The sequence below is a fragment of the Prionailurus viverrinus genome, chromosome A2, assembly GCF_022837055.1.
Source record: "Prionailurus viverrinus isolate Anna chromosome A2, UM_Priviv_1.0, whole genome shotgun sequence".
Lineage (NCBI taxonomy): Eukaryota > Metazoa > Chordata > Mammalia > Carnivora > Felidae > Prionailurus > Prionailurus viverrinus.
The window spans coordinates 43,313,984-43,335,389 of record NC_062562.1 but is presented as its reverse complement, the minus strand read 5'-3'; the positions used below and the strand labels follow the sequence as shown (position 1 = coordinate 43,335,389).

Sequence of the window (21,406 nt, the reverse complement as noted above, 5' to 3'; positions counted from 1 at the left end):
GATCATATTAGGGATAGAGCTATAATTCATTTGTTTAGTACTACATAGATACCACCTATATGGCATTGTTTGGAGACTCCATTCAATTCCAAGTAAACTCTTAGGTCAAATGCAAGTATGAAGACATGCTAATATTAATAAAGATCTATTTCTTCCATAAATAACAATAGATAGGAAACGAGCAATTGGATAGGGCTGTGCGCATTCAGATAAGCTCCTCATTAAAACGAAATTTACCAATGGTAGTGTTGTCAGTTAAGATACCATGACACATACACAATGAAATCATATATAATTTAAACTGTTCTCACTTTACAAAATAGACAATTGAACAACTGTAATTGATTCATGTAGTGCAATTTTCATTCCATTAGTTGGGATATATATCGAAAATTGGGGCTGTCAATCAGAGAAAATGAAGCCATGTTTTGTATTTCATAATATTAATTGGAGGAGGAAAAATCATTCTTTGTATTTAAATTCAACAGGGCTATGGACATTTTAGGTAATGTAACAGTAAATATACATGTTCCTTCTAGTCATATAATTAGTTTCAGCACCTTGGTAAATATATGAAAATAGGTTAGTATAAAGCCCTGTGAAATAATTAGACTGGTTTTCATTTCATTTGAATTCACTTTATTGATTGTATTGCTATCTAACATTGTCATTTTACTGACTCCTGTATTTACTTTTGTATTTTGGAGGACTCTGCTTTTATTCAGAGTCTATAAAACTATCCTGACATACTAACTCAACATGGTCATCTCACACCTCTGAGGATCAGTGGACTGAAAGATTTTTGTAATGAAATCTGAGACAACACACACACTCACTCACACACACACACACACACACACACACGTAAATATTCATGTTACTGAATTCAAAGGTAAGAGTTTTGCATATTAACTTTCTCCAAAGCATACTCTTTCCCAGGTATTTTTAATTCTTGAATTATTTATGATGTGTGACATATTTTCTGTGTATTTAACTCCAGATTCTTCCAATAGCCAGTTTTGAGCATCATTTCACATATACCCTAAATATACCAGGTGGTAAGTGACATATTTATGTTTCAAAAATCAACTAGCATAAGTCCAGATTAATTTTAAAAGAGCAATGGATAAGCACAAGTTTGGTGGAGGTGTCAAGCCTAACTTATCATATAATGAGTCTTAATTATGATAAAATCCATCTCATTTCCTCACTGTCATGGCATTTTTAAATTTTTCTTTGTTATTCTTACTAAGATAAAAATAATGTGGAATTTTTCACCATAGTGTGGTGAGACATGTAATAACCCTCGAAGAGCACACAGATTGAGAGCCATGTATGTAAATTTAAGTTTCAGACTTGATATACACTTGCTCTGTGCACTAAATCTCTGAGCTTTAGAATCCTCAGCAGAAAAATGAGAAGATTCATTCTATTTGTGTTTCTTCACAAGGAAGCATGATATAAATTGCAAATCTTTGTGAACTTAATGACTTCAGTAGGACAGTGTTGATCATACTGGGGACAGATACAAGACTTGAACATACCTGAGCATTTCGCATTTCACTCCATACAAGTGGTACCTGCAGTCCTTACTCGCATAGCTGCAGTTCCTTTAGGTCCCAGAGAATCTCAGAGATGAGCAGATGACTCTGTATTTCAGAATTAAAGTAGGATGAGAAACTGTTTTTATTATGCCTAGGACAAACGATAGGAGAACAAATCATAGAAATGTGATCTCTATACTCACCTCAGAATAATAAAATTTAGTAAGATTTTTCTCAGCTATGTAATCTGCTATGGCCTTCTCAGTCTCTTGACTTGTCCATTTACCACAACTCAAGCCACTAGTCAAGAAAGGCAAAGGACAATCTTCCTATATCTCTCTTCTCTAATCCTTGTCTCTGTTTAGAACATATTTCTACTAGCCAATCAATCATCTGTTCACCTGTTCTCAGTTTACCCATTCATGAAGTCTATTGATTCATTCCTAAAATGGTTGTTGAGTTCATGGTAGGCGGCATACAATCTGCTGAATACCAGGGATACAATGACAAGGTAAGGGAGAAAGCCTTTGTCCGGAAATATTATGATCCAGAGATTAATCAAATAATCACAAAAATATTTCATTAAAATTGTGTTAACTGCATCAGTGGGGAAATATAAAATGTTAATACTTTTGATGACAGGGGCCTCAAACTGGATATATGTTTGGAAGGAAGGTGGGGGAAGTGGCAGAACCATCAGAATAGGCCGAACATGTAAAAAATTAGTTAACTGCAATACAAAATGTTACATCCTTCCTTAGATATAGGTCTTTATACATAAAGTTAAGTGGAAAATTTTGACATTAGGAGATCATGTGGATTATCTGGGTAGACCCTAAATCCAATGACCAGTTTCTCTTATAAGAGAAATAGAGAGGGAGGTTTGAGAGAGACCTAAGAGGAAAGGACACAGAAGATGTAGAAACAAAGTGACCATAGAGGCAGAGACTGGAGTAAGGCTGAAGGCCAGGCCAGTGACTGGTAGCTGGAAGAGGCAAAAATCAAAACCTCCACAAGAGGTCACCGAGGAAGCAGGCATGGTCCTGCTAACACCTGGGCTTAAGACTTGTAGTATCCTGACACATGAGGCAGTATCTTTCTACTATTTTAAGCTACCAATTTTGTGACCATTCTGGCAGCCACAGGAAACATCCAGGATGCAACCTCCTCTCCTAATATCACAGTTAAAAATTTTTACATCCATAAAGGACAGTATTTTTTGCCAAGTCAGAAGTTGTAGTCACAGAATTCAAACTTAAAATAGTCATGAAAACTTCAGGAATGAATGTGTGTGTGTATAAAATCTGTAGATAGGTAGATGTAAATAGGTATTCTAAATACAGCGTATACACAGACAATACCCTTCAGGGAATGAGAGATAATTGGCCAAATGCTATGGGGCTGAAGGGCTGCCTCCTTTGCAGGTTCGAGTCTGAAGGGAGCATTTGGATACCTTTTGTGACAAGAACTACAGTGTGCAAGGGGCTGCCTTGAATACGATTTGTAGACAAAATAGGTAGCTGTGTCACGGGGGAGGAGGGGAGAAGAACCTTACTAGAAAAAACATGTCATTATTTGCATATGCTACAGATCTATTCAAAAACAATTGTGGGGTGATTAGCAGAATAAAACACCTTACACATCTTTGATGTTCTCTGGAATCTAAGAGTCTTGATTCTTTATCATTTAAGATTTAAGTTAGGAAAACATGCACAGCATTTGAGAAAATAGGAGTGAGCATTTTGGGACACAACGTAGACCAGTGGTTTGCAAACTACATTATGTAAAGAAAAGCCCTGAGGTTTCATTTGCTGGGGGGGGTGGGCGTGGGGAGAGGATGGGTTAGGTATGAGAGTGAATGAGCAGAGCAGCCCACAGACTCTCTCTTGCTGCTGTATTTCACAGCACGTCTACAGTTTTGTTTTACATATACTGGCTTTTGTTTTATATTTCTTTCGTGCCATAGGACTCCATCTCTATACTACATTCGAAAAAAAAAAAGCTAGGCTAGATATATTTACTTGGCTCTAAGTGCTCATCTGTGAAAGCAAAAACTGAATGGTGTGGAGCTGAGCCATCTTTCCAATTCTTAGTTTTAAATCATTGTGAAATGAGTAGAGTTCAAACCATATGTTTTCCTTTATGAAATAAGTAGTAGAGGGAAACATTTTTTTACAACGATTAGTTTGTTTCTCTGCTTCCTGTCAACATTGAAGAGAACGATTGGTAGATAAAGACACTATAATTTCTCGTTAAAGATGTTCCTGATTTTGAAGGAGTGTTGTTTAACTTTCTGAATGTTACAAAAGGTTTCCATCAAATTTTGAAATCAGGTGGTATTAACTTTTGACCTCAAAAATTGAGGCTAGCCCTATGAGAAAACAAAGACTTGGTTTACTTGCTATCATTGTAGATCCATGTGGACACCTTGATACCTCTCTTTCGCCCCCCAAGTAAAAATTCCATTCTTCCTCTTCTAGACAAATTCTCACTCCTCCTGTACTTCAGGATAATCAGGGAGCCACATTCAGCTTCACAAAGTGGATTTTTAGTTTTTAACATCTTAATTGTTTGAAAGTTCATCAGACAATGACCTCATTTTCATGTGAGCCTGAAGACATTTCCTGCCCAGGCCCTGCCCTGTGAAATTTCCTACAGATAGCTGCATTTCCTGATCAAATTAAAATTTTTCTTAGCTGTATCATTCCTATTGTTGCATATTAAATAATGCTTGCTAGTTCAAAGGAGATGTCCTCTCCACCTTCACTGCTTTCATAGTAGTATGGGTTCAGATTTAAAAAAAAATCTACCTAGGTCTTCCCACATAATGTTATGTCAGTATTTCAATTGATAGTGTAATCCATACACCAGACTCTGTGGCAGTTTCTGACCTAGACTATATCAACGTATTAATCAATCAACATGTAGAGACATTCAAAGTAAATCCCCCCTTGACAGTCACAAAGTTAAGAGAGAAGGCCAGAGGAAGGAAGCAGCACTTTAGATAACACAAATCAAATGGGTTTAGAAAAAACAAACAAACAAACAAACAAACAAACAAACAAAAAACACCTTTAAAGGTCAGTAGGAAAGGAATGTTACATGACAGTTCTCTGGTTTGGTCAACATTTTGAAAAGCTACATTTCCTCCTGTGCCAAACTTAGCATAATGTGCCTAGGTACTGTACATTGAAAATATAATAATAAATTGGAAAAGGAACCACCATTTGCACTGTTTTTTAATGAAATTGCATGGTATTGTTCTAGAGTGTTGCCTGTTCACTTGTTAATTTTGTATAATACTTGGAATTATAAATAATTTAGCAAGAAAACAGAGACATAAATTTGCCATTTGAAGATGTCAGACTGTAAACAATAGCAACTTAAAAAGAAAAATATAAAGACTTATTTGCTTATTCCTACTTCATCATGTTAAAGGAACTTCAGCTGACCTACACTAGGGCAACTCTGTTAGGGAAAACTTTAATGAGAAAGAGTGAAACCGCGTTTAATGATCAAGAGTAAACAGAGATCAGCATGGAGGTTACTGAGAAGCCTGTTTTTCTTACTTAACTAAACAGAAAAATCTTTTACCGACAAGGATGAAGAATTGAAGGTTCAATTTGCTTGCAATTTTCCACAAAGGAACACTGAGTAATCAAAGAAACAATGATGACTGAAACTTCGGAATGGCAATTATGGGGGTATGCTCATTAAAATATTTTTAAACTTTTTTTAACTTCAGATACTCTGAAATTTGTGAGAAACCATAACCATCATCTCTGCAATAATGGTTTCTTCCTATTATTTTGAAAAATTATCATCTTTTCATCCATCCTCCTCATCTACACACAAGCAGGCACTATAAAGTATTTAATACATGACCTGAGGCCTAGGAGATTCCTTACCAAAAAAAGACAAAAACAAAAACAAAAACAAAAACAAAAACCAACAACAACATAGTATAGTTGAATCTAGTTTTTCTCACACAGATTTAATCACATGGAGAACACTGACCTAGCATTTTAATATTTTTTCTCCACTAAACCTTGTTTTTTTTAAAATTTATTCTTTTAGCTGTGTATAACTCTCATTCACTATTTCGACTTAATTATATTCCACTAAACAACCCACTGTGTTTATTTTATGTATCACCTTCGTGGGACATCTAAGGTACTTTCAATTCTCTGCTTGTGTAAAACAATGCTGAAAAGAACACTCTGTAATGGCCACCATATGGTTCTATGCATGAGTTTTCCTCCGGGCAGTCAGGTTGTGGGGTGGGGAGTAAAACCAGCAGTGATATTAGATTAATGCACACTCAATTTCATTGTATCTGAAGGATTGCTCTCCAGAAAGTCTGTGCCCGTTTACATCTCACCAGCAGAACCCCTAATGGTTCCATTTTTCACTCATCACCAGTTGAAATTCTCTCACTTTCTCATTGTTGTCAATGTGATGGCATAAAATTATATCACATGATAGTTTCAATAACCATTTTTTTCTAATTACTAAATACATGGAATCTCTCTTCATAACCACTTTTTTATCAAATTACATTTTTATTTTTTTTCTTAAAAATTTTTAAATGTTTATGTATTTTTGAGAGACAGAGTGCAAGTGGGAGCAGGGCAGATAGAGAGGGAGACAGAGAATCTGGAGCAGGCTCTGAGCTGTCAGCATAAAGCCCGACCCGACACGGGGCTCAACCTCACGAATGATGAGATCATGACCCGAGCTGAAGTGGATGCTTAACCAACTGAGCCACCCAGGCATCCCTTTATTCTTTTGTGTTGTTGTTATCAAGTTTAACAACTTTTGTTGGTATTGTTGATTTGAAGGCATGTATTCCAAAAAGTAATACTTTATTTTATTTTAGATATTAAAAATATATTCTTCCAGACTCTTAATTTGTCTGTGACATCCTATGTAGAAAAGAAATCCATAATTTTGACCTGATCTAATCCATAAACATCTCACTTTGCTGTTTATTCTTTTTTTTCATTCTTCAGGTTATCAGTCCTATTTACTTATTTATTTGAGCAACCATCTGATTTATAAAAATATCCAACAACATTTAAAATGATATAAAATATCAACTTCAAAACAACATCACAAAGTTAGTGTATTTAACCATACTCAGCTTGTAACAGAGCAAATGAGTAAGTGGAATAATTCATGCTGTAGCATATGGCTATATGAACTGGCAAGAGAGAAAGTTGGTAAAGGCAGAGGAACTCTATCTTTTAAGAGTTACAACTGAGGAGAGCACCTGGGTGGCTTAGTCAGTTAAGAGTCTGACTCTTGATTTTGGCTCAGGTCATGATCTTACAGATGTGAGATGGAGCCTCGTGGTGGGTTCTGTACTCAGAGCACAGAGCCTGCTTGGGATTCTCTCTCTTCTCTTTCTGCCCCTCCCCTGCTTTTGCTTTCTCTTTCTCTCTCTCTCTTTCTCTCTCTCTCTCTCTCTCAAAAATAAATAAATAAATTTAAAAAAGAGGGGCTCCATAATCACCTAGCATCCTCTCAATATTGTACCTACAGTTAGAAATATACATGATGGGAACTCCAGGAATATTCCAGACCCTTCAAGGTCCTGGTCCTGTATGTATGTATGTGTATGTGTATATACATGTATGTATGTGTATGTGTATATATGTGTATATATATACACATACACATACATTTTGGCACAATATAACACTTGAGCTGAGTTACTCTGTACTAAGCAGTCATCTGCCTAGGTTCCCTTGAGTGTGCATGGTAATTGTTCAAATTGGATCCTAGGCAATCCTTATAGCCACTTGATATTTCTGCCCCAATTTCTCAATTTTGGCCATTACACAGTCAGTTATACAAGGGATACAGACAGTCCGATCAGTGACTGTACTAAGTCAAGTTTGGCTTTAATGGAAAGGTTGATAAAGTTGGTGTCAACCAGGATGAGGTAAGGTGGGCCTAGCTGTGTGCTATATGGGAAAAATTAACAGGAAGGATGTTAGGGGACTTCTCTTTCCTTGAGTGTACTAGGATCTTTCTTTTCTTTCTTTGTAGGTTTTAATCTATCCTTCTCTTTAAGCATCTGATCTCAGAGACTAAGCGTATGCTTCATTGTCACATACTTTCCTGGTTTCTTTTTCTTCTCCATGTTCATGCTGCACACTTGTCTCTTAGTCCTTACTCTTTAAACAACTTTTTCATTTGGCTTCCAGGACTTGACTTCCTTTCCATTCATTTTAACCATGTCTCTGGCTAATCTTCAGACTCCTTTTATTCATCTTCTTCAGTCTACCTCTCAACATTCCTCACAGCTCCATTTGCTATCTCTACTCATTGCACAGGAAATTGCATCCAGTTTCAGCTAGGATTAATATCTACATGCAATATGTAAGCTTTGTGTTTGATTGACTAACTGGTGACTCTAGCCTAGTCACATGGATACATCAAACCACCAGATGCACGGAGTATATTTAAAATCAAACTCTTACTTCCTTTTTCTTCCTCACCCCAAGTCATCTCCTCACATAGTTTATGCCATTTCAGTTTATGTCAATTCTATTTCGCCAGTTCCTTCCATCAGAAACTGTAGAGTGCCTGTCAATCATTGTGTTTTCTTACACTTTGCAAAACTTGTTAGCACTACCTTCAATATATCCATAATATGAGCAATTCCTACTAGCACTAAAGAAATGTGGTTTAAGCCTCAATCAACCTATTCTCAGGTTGATGGTAACAGCCTCTCAAATAGGTCTCTGTGCCTTTAAGCTTTGGTGTGCGACGGTGTCTTGTCCGTGCAGCAGGCCACATCCAGATCCTGCCAAGGGAAATCATGTCACTGCTCTCTTCAAAATGCCTAGTGACTTCCTATTACAGGGAAAAAAGTGAAAGCAAGAGAATTCATTTTTGTTCAATGAATTAATTAATGTCTTTTATTTTCTATGATTTTTTTAAAAAAATACTTATTTTGAGAAACAGAGTGTGAGAACGAGCGAGGGAGGGGCAGAGAGGGAGGGAGAGAGAATCCCAAGCAGGCTCTGCATTGTCAGCACAGAATCCAATGCAGGACTTGATCCCATGAACTATGGAATCATGACCTGAGCCGAGATCAAGGTCATATGCTTAACTGACTAAACCATCCAGTCTCTCATCTTTCTATGATTTTTTAAATGGGGGAAGAAACTAATTTGTATGTTCAATACTTGTCCTGTACTGCATAAATGTTTTAATTAATAAGGAGAGTAATAGCTAATATTTATAAAGCACTTACCATGTGCCCTGGCACTGTTCTAAGAACTTTAGTTATTATCACAATTAAGCCTGTGACAACACTATGAAACATACTTTGATTGTTACCAGTTTTCATTCAAGAAAATTGACGCATAGAGAGATAAGTATCTCGTCTAAATTCACAGCTTGTAAGTAATGGAGCTTGTATTTGAACCCAGGCACTCTGAGTTAAGTGCTTGTACTGAAATTCATTTATTGTGGGAAGCGGCTACAATCTTTGTTTATAGGGTTAAAGAAGTTAAGATAATAGACAGTAAGGGAGGTTAAAAATTGTCCAGAGCTTCCAGTATAGCTACAGATCACAAAAGCACACACATTTACCACCTAAAAACATGTGAAATTTGCTAGGAAAGATAGATTTATCCAAATTTTTGTGGAAATAATTGGTAGCAAAAATGACCAAATAAACACTGATGGGGTGTAAATTGCTCGAAACATCTTAGAAAGGATGCTTTAACATGCCTGAATTTCTTCGGTATTAAAATTGGGGAAATGATGGGTCTTGCCCAGTCTGTTGCCTGCTTTTTTTGTATTTTAATAAAATTTTTATTGGAGAATAGCTACCATCGTTTGTTTACATATTGACTGTGGCTGCTTTCATGCTAGGAGGGAGAGTTGAATAGTTGCGTTAGACACCATATAATCTGCAAGACTGACAATATTTTATATCTAGCCCTTTACAGAAAAAGTTTACTGACCAATGCTTACAAGAAAGCCCTTGAAAATTATTATTTAAAAAACACTTCTGCTTTGTTTTTACAATTGTCCCAAAGTGTCCAGTTGGCTTTGAGGTGAATCTGGTCATAGGGTCATGAGAGCAAATACATCCCCCCAAAATACAAGTAGTCATTATGATTTCTTACAGGTGTTTACATTTAGATAACAAATCTACTTAAAATCATTTAACACAAGTTGCAAGGCAAACTTTGAGCTTTTAGAGTCCTCTGGGAATCATTTGTTTGATTCATTGACTGTTAAACAGATGTCCTCACATTAGAATTTCAGGGTCCATAAAATGTGATAAGATCTGGGAATGCATCTAAAAAAGAGACCATTAAAGACCAGCTCTCTTCTTATGAATTTCTGTGAGCTCTTCTCCCTACCTGCTAGTCCCTACTTTGTCTCTTTCTTTGCTTGTTTTTGCTGCCCAGGTACTCAGTGGTTAAGCTCTCATCAATTTTCCTACCATTCACCTACAAAAATTAGTAATCCCAGATCATCGGTTGTATGGTTCAGAAACATTTAAAATGTATATTTTATATTTATTATTAAAAATAGAATTTCTTGCAAGGTAAAACAGAAGTATTTATTTTTTTTTAAATTTTTTTTTCAACGTTTATTTATTTTTGGGACAGAGAGAGACAGAGCATGAACGGGGGAGGGGCAGAGAGAGAGGGAGACACAGAATCGGAAACAGGCTCCAGGCTCTGAGCCATCAGCCCAGAGCCCCACGCGGGGCTCGAACTCACGGACCGTGAGATCGTGACCTGGCTGAAGTCGGACGCTTAACCGACTGCGCCACCCAGGCGCCCCAAAACAGAAGTATTTAGAGGAAGCTTCTATTTAGGTGGTAAATGAAAATGAGCTCCTGTTGATTTATATTGTTAAAAAATTTTTCTTTTAATTTTTTTTTTTGAGAGAGAGACAGAGTGTGAGCAGGGGAGGGGCAGAGAGAGAAGGAGACACAGAATCTGAAGCAGGCTCCAGGCTCTGAGCTGTCAGCATAGAGCCTGATGCGGGGCTCGAACTCATGGACCATGAGATCATGACATGAGCCAAAGTCAGACACTTAACTGACTGAGCCACCCAGGTGTCCTGATTTATATTCTTGTTATATGGTAAATACTTTGTTAAAAATACACTTATGATATATTTTTATAAATATAACATTTTATATATAAAATATATATTTATGATTTTTTAAATGTTTATTTTTTGAGAGAGAGATTGACAGAGTGTGAGCAGGGGAGGGGCAGAGAGAAAGAGGAAGACACAGAATCTGAAGCAGGTTCCAAGCTCTGAGCTGTCAGCACAGAGCCCGAGGCAGGGCTTAAACCCACAAACTGTGAGATCATGACCTGAGCTGAAGTTGGACGCTCAACCTACTGAGCCACCCAGGTGCCCCATATACTTATGATTTAATAAGTATGGAGAATTAATGAATATTAAATCATTTATCTGCTTTAAAGTTTTTCTGTAGTTTAAAAAAGCAAATAAAAACATCCTCTTCCCCACTGGCATCAAATTTAGGTATTTATTTTTATTTCAGACTACATCTATGTGTGGGAAGTCTATATATGAACTTACAAAAGGACTAAATTGGAAATTTCTTCATTCAACAAACATTTCCTCAAAAGTTGCCAAGTTATAAACTTTCTGCAAGTGATGTAGGATACAAAAATTATTCCAAATTTAAAGAATATAATCCATTAAAAGTAGTAATATTGAGAGCAATAAATATCAAATTACAGGGTCAGCAGCCAAATTATATTCAGAGAACTACTTGTGGGTTTAATTTTTTTCATTCTTAGAGGAATGAAGAATAAAAAATTCATTCTTTCATAAAGAAGAAAAATGATAAGGAAATTAAAATAAAGAAGGAAACACTAAAAATAAAGTAAAAAACTATAAGTTTTTAATGAAAAATACTATTGTTAAACCTAAGAGCTAGGTTTTGGGAATGAAAGGACCAAATACAACATGACTGTAAGCAGTAGAAAAATATGATCTCCAGACAAAACTCATCAATTAAAAAGAGAAAAACAAAAAAAGATGACAGGAGGGACCTAAAAACACAAGAAAGAGTAAAAATAAGTTATAAATGAGTGTATGCAAACATATGTTGATCTATGGTAGCCTTATTTTAAAAAGATATATGATTGTAGTTTTCAAAGCCACTAAGTTATACTCCCAGATGGTACTTTACCTATAAATTATTTTAAAAATTGTTTAAAATTTTTTTTAATGTTTATTTATTTTTGACAAAGAGAGAGACAAAGCATGAGCAGGGGAGGGGCAGAGAGAGAGGGAGACACAGAATCTGAAGCAGGTTCCGGGCTCTGAGCTGTCGGCACAGACCACAAGATCATGACATTAGCTGAAGTCAGACACTCAAACGACTGAGCCACCCAGGCGTCCCTTTAAAAATTCTATAAAAATATTTCTTAAATAATTTTATACGTATTAACGAGAAGAAGTAAGAGAAAGACAGATTCTTCTATTCTGGGGTAAAGCAGAAAGCATTCTTCCTTTAGATTCTAGCTAATGGTTGAAAGCCAGAGAACTTGTAGATTCTCCTTGGTGGCTAGTGTTTTTCTGTTTTTCTTTTCTTTTCTTTCTTTCTTTTTTTAACTTTTAAATAGACTTTATGTTTCAGAAGATTTTTAGGTTCACAGCAAAAGTGATCAGAAAGTAGAGGGAGTTCCCATATACTTCCTACCCGCCCCCACAACAGGGCTACCCTTCCCTACTACCAACATCCTTTACTAGAGTGCTACACTTTTCCCAAATGACAAAGCTACATTGACACATCATAATTGTCCAAGGTTCATACTTTACGTTAGGTTTTATTCATGGGTACATTCCATGGGCTTTTTTTTTAATATGACATTTATTGCCAAATTGGTTTCCATACAACACCCAGTGCTCATCCCAACAGGCGCCCTCCTTAGTACCCATCACCCACCCTCCCCCACCTCCCACCCCCCATCAACCCTCAGTTGGTTCTCAGTTTTTAAGAGTCTCTTATGTTTTGGCTCCCTCCCTCTCTAGCCTTTTTTTTTCCTTCCCCTCCCCCCTGTCTTCTGGTAAGTTTCTCAGGATTTACATAAGAATGAAAACATATGGTATCTGTCTTTCTCTGTATGACTTATTTTACTTAGCATAACACTCTCCAGTTCCATTCCTGTTGCTACAAAAGGCCATATTTCATTCTTTCTCATTGCCACGTAGTACTCCATTGTGTATATAAACCACAATTTATCCATTCATCAGTTGATGGACATTTAGGCTCATTCCATAATTTGGCTATTGTTGAAAGTGCTGCTATAAACATTGGGGTACAAGTGCCCCTATGCATCACCACTCCTGTATCCCTTGGGTATCCCTAGCAGTGCTATTGCTGGGTCATAGGGTAGATCTATTTTTAATTTTTTGAGATACCTCCACACTGTTTTCCAGAGTGGCTGCACCAGTTTGCATTCCCACCAACAGTGCAAGAGGGTTCCTGTTTCTCCACATCCTCTCCAGCATCTATAGTCTCCTGATTTGTTCATTTTAGCCACTCTGACAGGCGTGAGGTGATATCTGAGTGTGGTTTTGATTTGTATTTCCCTGATGAGGAGTGACGTTGAGCATCTTTTCATGTGCCTGTTGGCCATCTGGATGTCTTCTTTAGAGAAGTGTCTATTCATGTTTTCTGCCCATTTCTTCACTGGATTATTTGTTTTTCAGGTGTGGAGTTTGGTGAGCTCTTTATAGATTTTGGATACTAGCCCTTTGTCTGATATGTCATTTGCAAATATCTTTTCCCATTCCGTTGGTTGCCTTTTAGTTTTGTTGATTGTTTCCTTTGCTGTGTAGAAGCTTTTATCTTCTTGAGGTCCCAAAAGTTCATTTTTGCTTTTGATTCCTTTGTGTCCAGTAAGAAATTGCTGCGGCTGAGGTTAGAGAGGTTTTTTCCTGCTTTCTCCTCTAGGGTTTTGATGGTTTCCTGTCTCACATTCAGATCCTTTATCCGTTTTGGGTTTATTTTTGTGAATGGTGTGAGAAAGTGGTCTAGTTTCATTCTTCTACATGTTGCTGTCCAGTTCTCCCAGCACCATTTGTTAAAGAAACTGTCTTTTTTCCATTGAATATTCTTTCATGCTTTGTCAAAGATTAGTTGGCCATACTTTTGTGGGTACAATTCTGGGGTTTCTATTCTATTCCATTGGTTTATGTGTCTGTTTTTGTGCCAATACCATGCTGTCTTGATGATGACAGCTTTGTAGTAGAGGCTAAAGTCTGGGATTGTGATGCCTCCTGCTTTGGTCTTCTTCTTCAAAATTACTTTGGCTATTCAGGGCCTTTAGTGGTTCCATACAAATGTTAGGATTGCTTGTTCTAGCTTTGAGAAGAATGCTGGTGCAATTTTGACTGGGATTGCATTGAATGTGTAGATAGCTTTGGGTAGTATTGACATTTTGACAATATTTATTCTTCCAATCCATGAGAATGGAATGTTTTTTCATTTCTTTGTATCTTCTTCAATTTCCTTCATAAGCCTCTATAGTTTTCAGCATATAGATCTTTTACATCTTTGGTTAGGTTTATTCCTAGGCATTTTATGATTCTTGGTGCAATTGTGAATGGGATCAGTTTATTTGTCTTTCTGTTGCTTCATTGTTAGTGTATAAGAATGCAACTGATTTCTGTACATTGATTTTGTATCCTGCAACTTTGCTGAATTCATGTATCAGTTCTAGTAGACTTTTGGTGGAGTCTATCGGGTTTTCCATGTATAATATCATGTCATCTGCAAAAAGTGAAAACTTGACTTAATCTTTGCCAATTTTGATGCCTGTGATTTCCTTTTGTTGTCTGATTGCTGATGCTAGCACTTCCAACACTATGTTAAACAACAGTGGTGAGAGTGGACATCCCTGTTGTGTTCCTGATCTCAGGGGGGAAGCTCTCAGTTTTTCCCCACTGAGGATGACATTTGCTGTGAGCTTTTCATAAATGGCCTTTATGATGTTTAAGTATGTTCCATCTATCCTGAGTTTCTCGAGGGTTTTTATTAAGAAACAATGCTGAATTTTGTCAAATGCTTTTTCTGCATCAATTGACAGGATATGGTTCTTATCTTTTCTTTTTTTAATGTGATGCATCACATTGATTGATTTGCGAAGGTTGAACCAGCCCTGCAGCCCAGGAATGAATCCGACTTGATCATGGTGAATAATTCTTTTTATATGCTGTTGAATTCGATTTGCTAGTATCTTATTGAGAATTTTTGCATTTGTATTTATCAGGGATATTGGCCTGTAGCTCTCTTTTTTTGCTGAGTCTCTGTCTGGTTTAGGAATGAAAGTAATGCTGGCTTCATAGAATAAGTCTGGAAGTTTTCCTTCTCTTTCTATTTTTTGAAACAGCTTGAGAAGGATAGGTATTATCTCTGCTTTAAATGTCTGGAAGATTTCCCCTGGGAAGCCATCTGGTCCTGGACTCTTATTTGTTGGGAGATTTTTGATAACTGCCTCAATATCTTTGCTGGTTATGGGTCTGTTCAAGCTTTCTATTTCTTCCTGTTTGAATTTTGGAAGTGTGTGGGTGTGTAGGAATTTGTCCATTTCTTCCAGATCGTCCAATTCGTTGGCATATAATTTTTCATAATATTCTCTGATAATTGCTTTTATTTCTGAGGGATTGGTTGTAATAATTCCATTTTCATTCATGATTTTATCTATGTGGGTCATCTCTCTTTTGTTTTTGAGAAGCCTGGCTAGAGGTTTATCAATTTTATTTATGTTTTCAAAAAACCAACTGTTGGTTTCATTAATCTGCTCTACATACAGTTTTTTTTAGATTCTATATTGTTTATTTCTGCTCTGATCTTAATTATTTCTCTTTTGCTGCTGCGTTTGGGGTGTCTTTGCTGCTCTGCTTGTATTTCCTTTAGGTGTGCTGTTAGATTTTGTACTTGGGAGTTTTCTTGTTTCTTGAGATAGCCCTGGATTGCAATGTATTTTCCTCTCAGGACTGCCTTCGCTGCATCCCAAAGCATTTGGGTTGTTGTATTTTCATTTTCATTTGTTTCCATATATTTTTTTAATTTCTTCTCTAATTGCCTGGTTGACCATTCATTCTTTAATAGGGTATTCTTTAACCTCCCTGCTTTTGGAGGTTTTCCAGAATTTTTCTTGAGCTTGATTTCCAGCTTCATAGCGTTGTGGTAAGTGTTCATGGTATGATCTCAATTCTTTTATACTTATGAAGGGCTGTTTTGTGACCCAGTATGTGATCTATCTTGGAGAATGTTCCATGTGCACTCGAGAAGAAAGTATACTCTGCTGCTTTGGGATGCAGAGTTCTAAATATATCTGTCAAGTCCATCTGATCCAAAGTACCATTCAGGACCCTTGTTTTTTATTGATCTTGTGTCTAGATGATCTATCCATTTCTGTAAGTGGGGTGTTAAAGTCCCCTGCAATTACCACATTCTTATCCATAAGGTTGCTTGTGTTTGTGATTGTTTTATATATCTGAGGCCTCCCGTTTTTGGTGCATAGACATTTATAATTGTTAGCTCTTCCTGATGGGTAGACCCTATAATTATTATATAATGCCCTTCTCCATCTCTTGTTACAGCCTTTAATTTAAAGTCTAGTTTGTCTGATATAAGTATGGCTATTCCAGCTTTATTTTGACTTCCAGTAGCATGATAAATAATTCTTCATCCCCTCACTTTCAATCTGAAGCTGGCCTCAGGTCTAAAATGAATCTGTTGTAGACAAAAATAGATGTGTCTTGTTTTTTTTATCCATTCTGATACCCTATGTCTTTTGGTTGGTGCATTTAGTCCATTTACATTCAGTGTTATTATATAAACATATGGGTTTAGCGTCATTGTCATGTCTGTAGGTTTCATGCTGGTAGTGATGTCTCTGGTACTTTGTCTCACAGTATCCCCCTTAGGATCTCTTGTAGGGCTGGTTTAGTGGTGATGAATTCCTTCAGTTTTTGTTTGTTTGGGAAAACCTTTATTTCTCCTTCTATTCTGAATGACAGACTTGCTGGATAAAGGATTCTCAGCTGCGTATTTTTTCTGTTCATCACATTGAAGATTTCCTGCCATTTCTTTCTGGCCTGCCAAGTTTCAGTAGATAGGTTTGCCACGAGTTTTATGGGTCCCCCTTTATATGTTAGAGCATGTTTATCCCTATCTGCTTTCAGAATTTTCTCTTTCTCCTTGTATTTTGCCAGTTTCACTATATGTCATGCAGAAGATCGATTCAAGTTACGCCTGAAGGGAGTTCTCTGTGCCTCTTGGATTTCAATGCCTTTTTCCTTCCCCAGATCAGGGAAGTTCTCAGCTATGATTTGTTCAAGTACACCTTCAGCCCCTTTCTCTCTCTCTTCCTCCTCCTCTAGAGTCCCAATTATGCGTACATTATTTTGTTTAATTATGTCACTTAGTTCTCTAAGTCTCCCCTCATACTCCTGGAATTTTTTATCTTTTTCTCAGCTTCTTCTTTTTCCATAATTTTATCTTCTAATTCACCTATTCTCTCCTCTGCCTCTTCAATCCGAGCTGTGGTTACCTCCATTTTATTTTACAGCTCATTTATAGCATTTTTTAGCTCCTCATGATTGTTTCTTAGTCCCTTGATCTCTGTAGTAATAGATTCTCTGCTGTCCTCTATACTATTTTCAAGCCCAGCAATTAATTTTATGACTATTATTTTAAATTCATTTTGTGTTATATTGTCTAAATCATTTTTGATCAGTTCGTTACCTGTCGCTACTTCCTGGAGTTTCTTTTGAGGAAAATTCTTCGTTTTGTCATTTTGGATAGTCCCTGGAGTGGCGCAGAACTGCAGGGCTCTTCCTCTGTGCTGTCTGGAGTAACTTGTGTTGGTGGGCGGGGCCGCAGTCAGACCCGATGTCTGCCCCCAGCCCACCACTGGGGCTACAGTCAGACTGGTGTGTACCTTATCTTCCCCTCTCCCAGGGGCAGGGCTAACTGTGGAGTGGTGTGGCCCCTGTCCGGGCTACTTGCACACTGCCAGGCTTGTGGTGCTGCTTCTATGCGATCTGGTGTATTACCTGGGGTGGATCTGCAAGTTGCACAGGGGTGGGAGGGGCAGACTCAGCTTGTTTTGCCTTTGGTGGTCTGCTTCAGGAGGGGCCCTGTGGCACCAGGAGGGAGGCAGACCCATAGGAGGGATGGATCCACAGAAGCACAGCATTGGGTGTTTGCGGTGCAAGCAAGTTCTGTGATGGGAACTGGTTCCCTTTGGGATTTTGGCTGGGGGATGGATGAGGGAGATGGTGCTTCCCATTGCCTTTGTTCCCCGCTGAGCTGAGCTCTGTCCTCCGGGGCTCAACACCTCTCCCTCCTGGTGTCCTCTCGCCCTCCCACTCTCCGAGCAGAGCTGCTGACTTTTAACATTCCAGGTGTTAAATCCCGCTGGCTGTCAGAACTCATGCAGTCCGGCCCTTCCGCTTTTGCAAGCCAGACTTGGGGGCTCTGCCTTTCTGGGCAGGCTGCCCCTCTGCCACCCCGGCTCCCTGCCGCCAGTTTTAGTGCGCCTAGCCTCTCCACCCTTCCTACCCTCTTCCGTAGGCCTCTTGTCTACACTTGGCTCTGGAGAATCCTATCTGCTAGTCTTCTAGTGGTTTTCTGGGTTTAGGAAGGTGTGGGTGGAATTTAAGTGATCACCAGGACGAAGTAAGCCCAGCGCTCTCCTATGCCGCCATCTTCCTCAGAAACTCCATTCTATGGAGCTTCTATTAACAAATTTATAATTACATTTGTATACCACAACAGTAACATGGAAAATAGTTTCCCTGTCCTAAAAATCCTTTTGCTCTGCCTATTCATCTTTCTCTCTCCCCTAAACCATGGCAATCACTGATTTTTTTTAACTGTCTACATACCTTTACTTTTTCTAGAATGTCCTACAGTTAGAAACATACAGTACCTAGCCTTTTCAGACTGGGTTCTTTCAGTCACGAATATGCTTTTCAGATTACTCCATGTCTTTTCATATCTTGCAGCTCCTTTTTTTAATTTTATTTTAGCACTGAATAAAAGTCCATTGTCTGGAGGTACCACATTTTATTTATCCATTCACATACTAATGGATATCTTGGTTGCTTCTTAATTCTGGCAATAATAAATAAAACTGCTAAAAATATCTGACAGCAGGTTTTGTTTAGACATAATTCTCCTACTCGTTTGGGTCAATACCAAGAGTACACTTGTACAGTGTTTTTTAAAGAAATTAAATGTGAAAATTAAATGAGACTTGTTTTCTCTAGTTTACTATAAATGCCAGCATTCTGTATTATTTTATACCCAGCCCTCTTACATTTATGTTACTTACTTTGGGCATTTGGAATTTAACTATAATAGCTTAATAGTGTTTTATTCATCTTATGGCAAGAGAGAAGTATTTTTCATTGAAAAGGAGGGAGAAGGAAAAAATATATAAATCATACTTACTTTAATTCACTTCTGATTTTGGTAAACTAGTCTGAGGATGCCCAGCAAAGAAACCTTTGACTTTTACTAGGTGATTTCAGGAGAATGCAGAATCCTATTCTTTAGAGATCTTTAATAGTGAAATTGATTCATTTTCTGGTTATATTTTTCCAAGGGCTAGATAGCGGCCTTAGAAAACCTGGTTTTGGTCTGAGTGTTGCAGAAAACAGAAATACTCCACTTCTGCCTATTTCATAATTTTTTAAGGAATATATAAACTAAATAAAACCTTCACGTGCTATACAGATATCAAAGGGAGCTCTGAATGACCTTTAATTGTGTACTCTATTACTATAACTCTGAGAAATAATTCCAACTTCTCAAACAGTCAAGGCCCAGTTTATCAAACAATTTTCCTCTGGGTGATAGGATGGATTAGATTAATACATTATGAGGACGTTACATGGGGATATTGCTCTGGAGTCACTCCATTCCAGTAGAGTTCATACCACTCTGAAAGAGAAAGCCTGACTGGGGAGGCACTTGTTTACTGCTATAAATTTGTGTTGTCCTGATATATTTTATAGTGGCAGGATCTGCTGACTGAGAGTATAAGGTGTGAAGAAACCAATAATAGAGTTTGTTTAGATAGTGCCAAGAGAAAGACATAGGGGTAAGGGATGGTAAAAATTTGGCTTTGCCTCTAGGTGGAAATGTAGTTCCTTGTTGAAGAAAGTGACATTTTCTAAGTAACGATTATCTACACAGCTATGTGTCTTAATGACTAAACTGTGTGTGAAAATGGCATACAGATCTATCAGGGAGTACAGGCATAGTTAATTATGTCTGAAATAATAAATATATGATTTTCACAGGATAAGGTAAACAGCCAATTAAAATAAGATATGATACACACTTTCTCTACTCATTAGTCAAAGCATAAAACATTTTAACATTGCCTAAATAATTTACCTCTGTTAAAATAAAGGGAAATGCTTAAAACATTAATAGGGTACTTTACAATCTTGAAGTCAATAAGTTGTTATATGATGGTTATGTAAATAATTCACAACTCCATTTGGCAGAAGAGGACTAAGGCTTTTCTGCAGAGTGCTAATACTTCAAATTTGCCATAGATTTCTTCACTGGGTCAAGCTAACTTCAATGGCTTCTCACAGATGAAGCTTGGAGACATTTTTATGCTAATATTCTACTTATTTTTCTTCCCATGGAAATATTCCTAACTATGAACTTTTACTGATTGCTGCTATGATCCCAGCACTACTCAGGTGCTATGTAAAGGGACAAATACTGTGTGATCATATTTAGCTTCTTAAGGAAAAATAAAATAGAGTTAAGCCAAAAAATTAAGTAACAAATAACAACCTACACACAAATCAGATAAAATTCCCTTTCAATATTCAAATCTTAACAGACTTCATAATTTAGTATGCAAGAGAAATCTTATGTCTACGGAATAATTTGTCCTAATGTAATTCATAAAATAGATTACATGCCCCAAATATAGAATACAAGTAAGAGATCAAGAAGGCAAAGGATCACAAAACACCTTCAGTAGGATTCACTTGAGAAGCAAGTGTGGATAAAATTTGAAGTCAGGGGGAGAAGGCAAACTATGTCAGAGGGAAGGAGTGTGCAAAGTAGTTCAAGTGAAGACACTATCAGAGAGGAACACTTGGAATCTTGCTCTCTGAAATGAAGAGTTCTAGCCAACATCCCTGCTTTTGACTAGTTTATACAGAAAATAACTTCGTAGATGTGGCTCTCTACAGAAGATGACATGTTCTCAATATGTCACCTTATGGAACATTTTAACTCCCCATCCGTAATGATCTCATCCCAAGTGAATCTTCCCAAAGTTTGAATTCAATGACTTATTTGGGATATAAGTCTTTTAACAAATATCTAAATGCTTGAATGAAACAGATTGCTAAACCAAGCAAAAGATATTGGCTTATGTAACAAAGGTGTGACTACTGCCATTTTATTTTGACATTTCCAACTATAGGGAGCAAACTACAGATCACTACATTATATACAATTACCATGTGTGTTCTTTGATGGCAGTAGGAAAATACAGGCATCTCTGTTTAAAAAAAATCGATGTTGTAATTGGCTTACCAATGCATCCACACTCTTACCATCCCTGGACTCTGATACATATTTGACATGTTTGCTCTAAGAAATTTGACTCCTTTTTCTGAACAGTTCATAACAGCAGACTGGCCAAATAAGAAAAAAATAAAGTATACCACTAACCCATTTCTCATCACTAATAGATTCTATAATGGAGTCCAATTGCATCTAATCTCTTCTACCTAAGTGTGCTTGAAGATGCAGCCAGAGAATTAGAAGCTGATACTAG

General features: G+C 37.2%; 1 pseudogene; it reads right to left on the bottom strand.

Annotated features, from left to right (window-relative positions):
* Positions 1-7,033: 7,033 nt before the first annotated feature.
* Positions 7,034-7,692, bottom strand: LOC125161260 (rRNA-processing protein FCF1 homolog; annotated as a pseudogene).
* Positions 7,693-21,406: the final 13,714 nt, after the last annotated feature.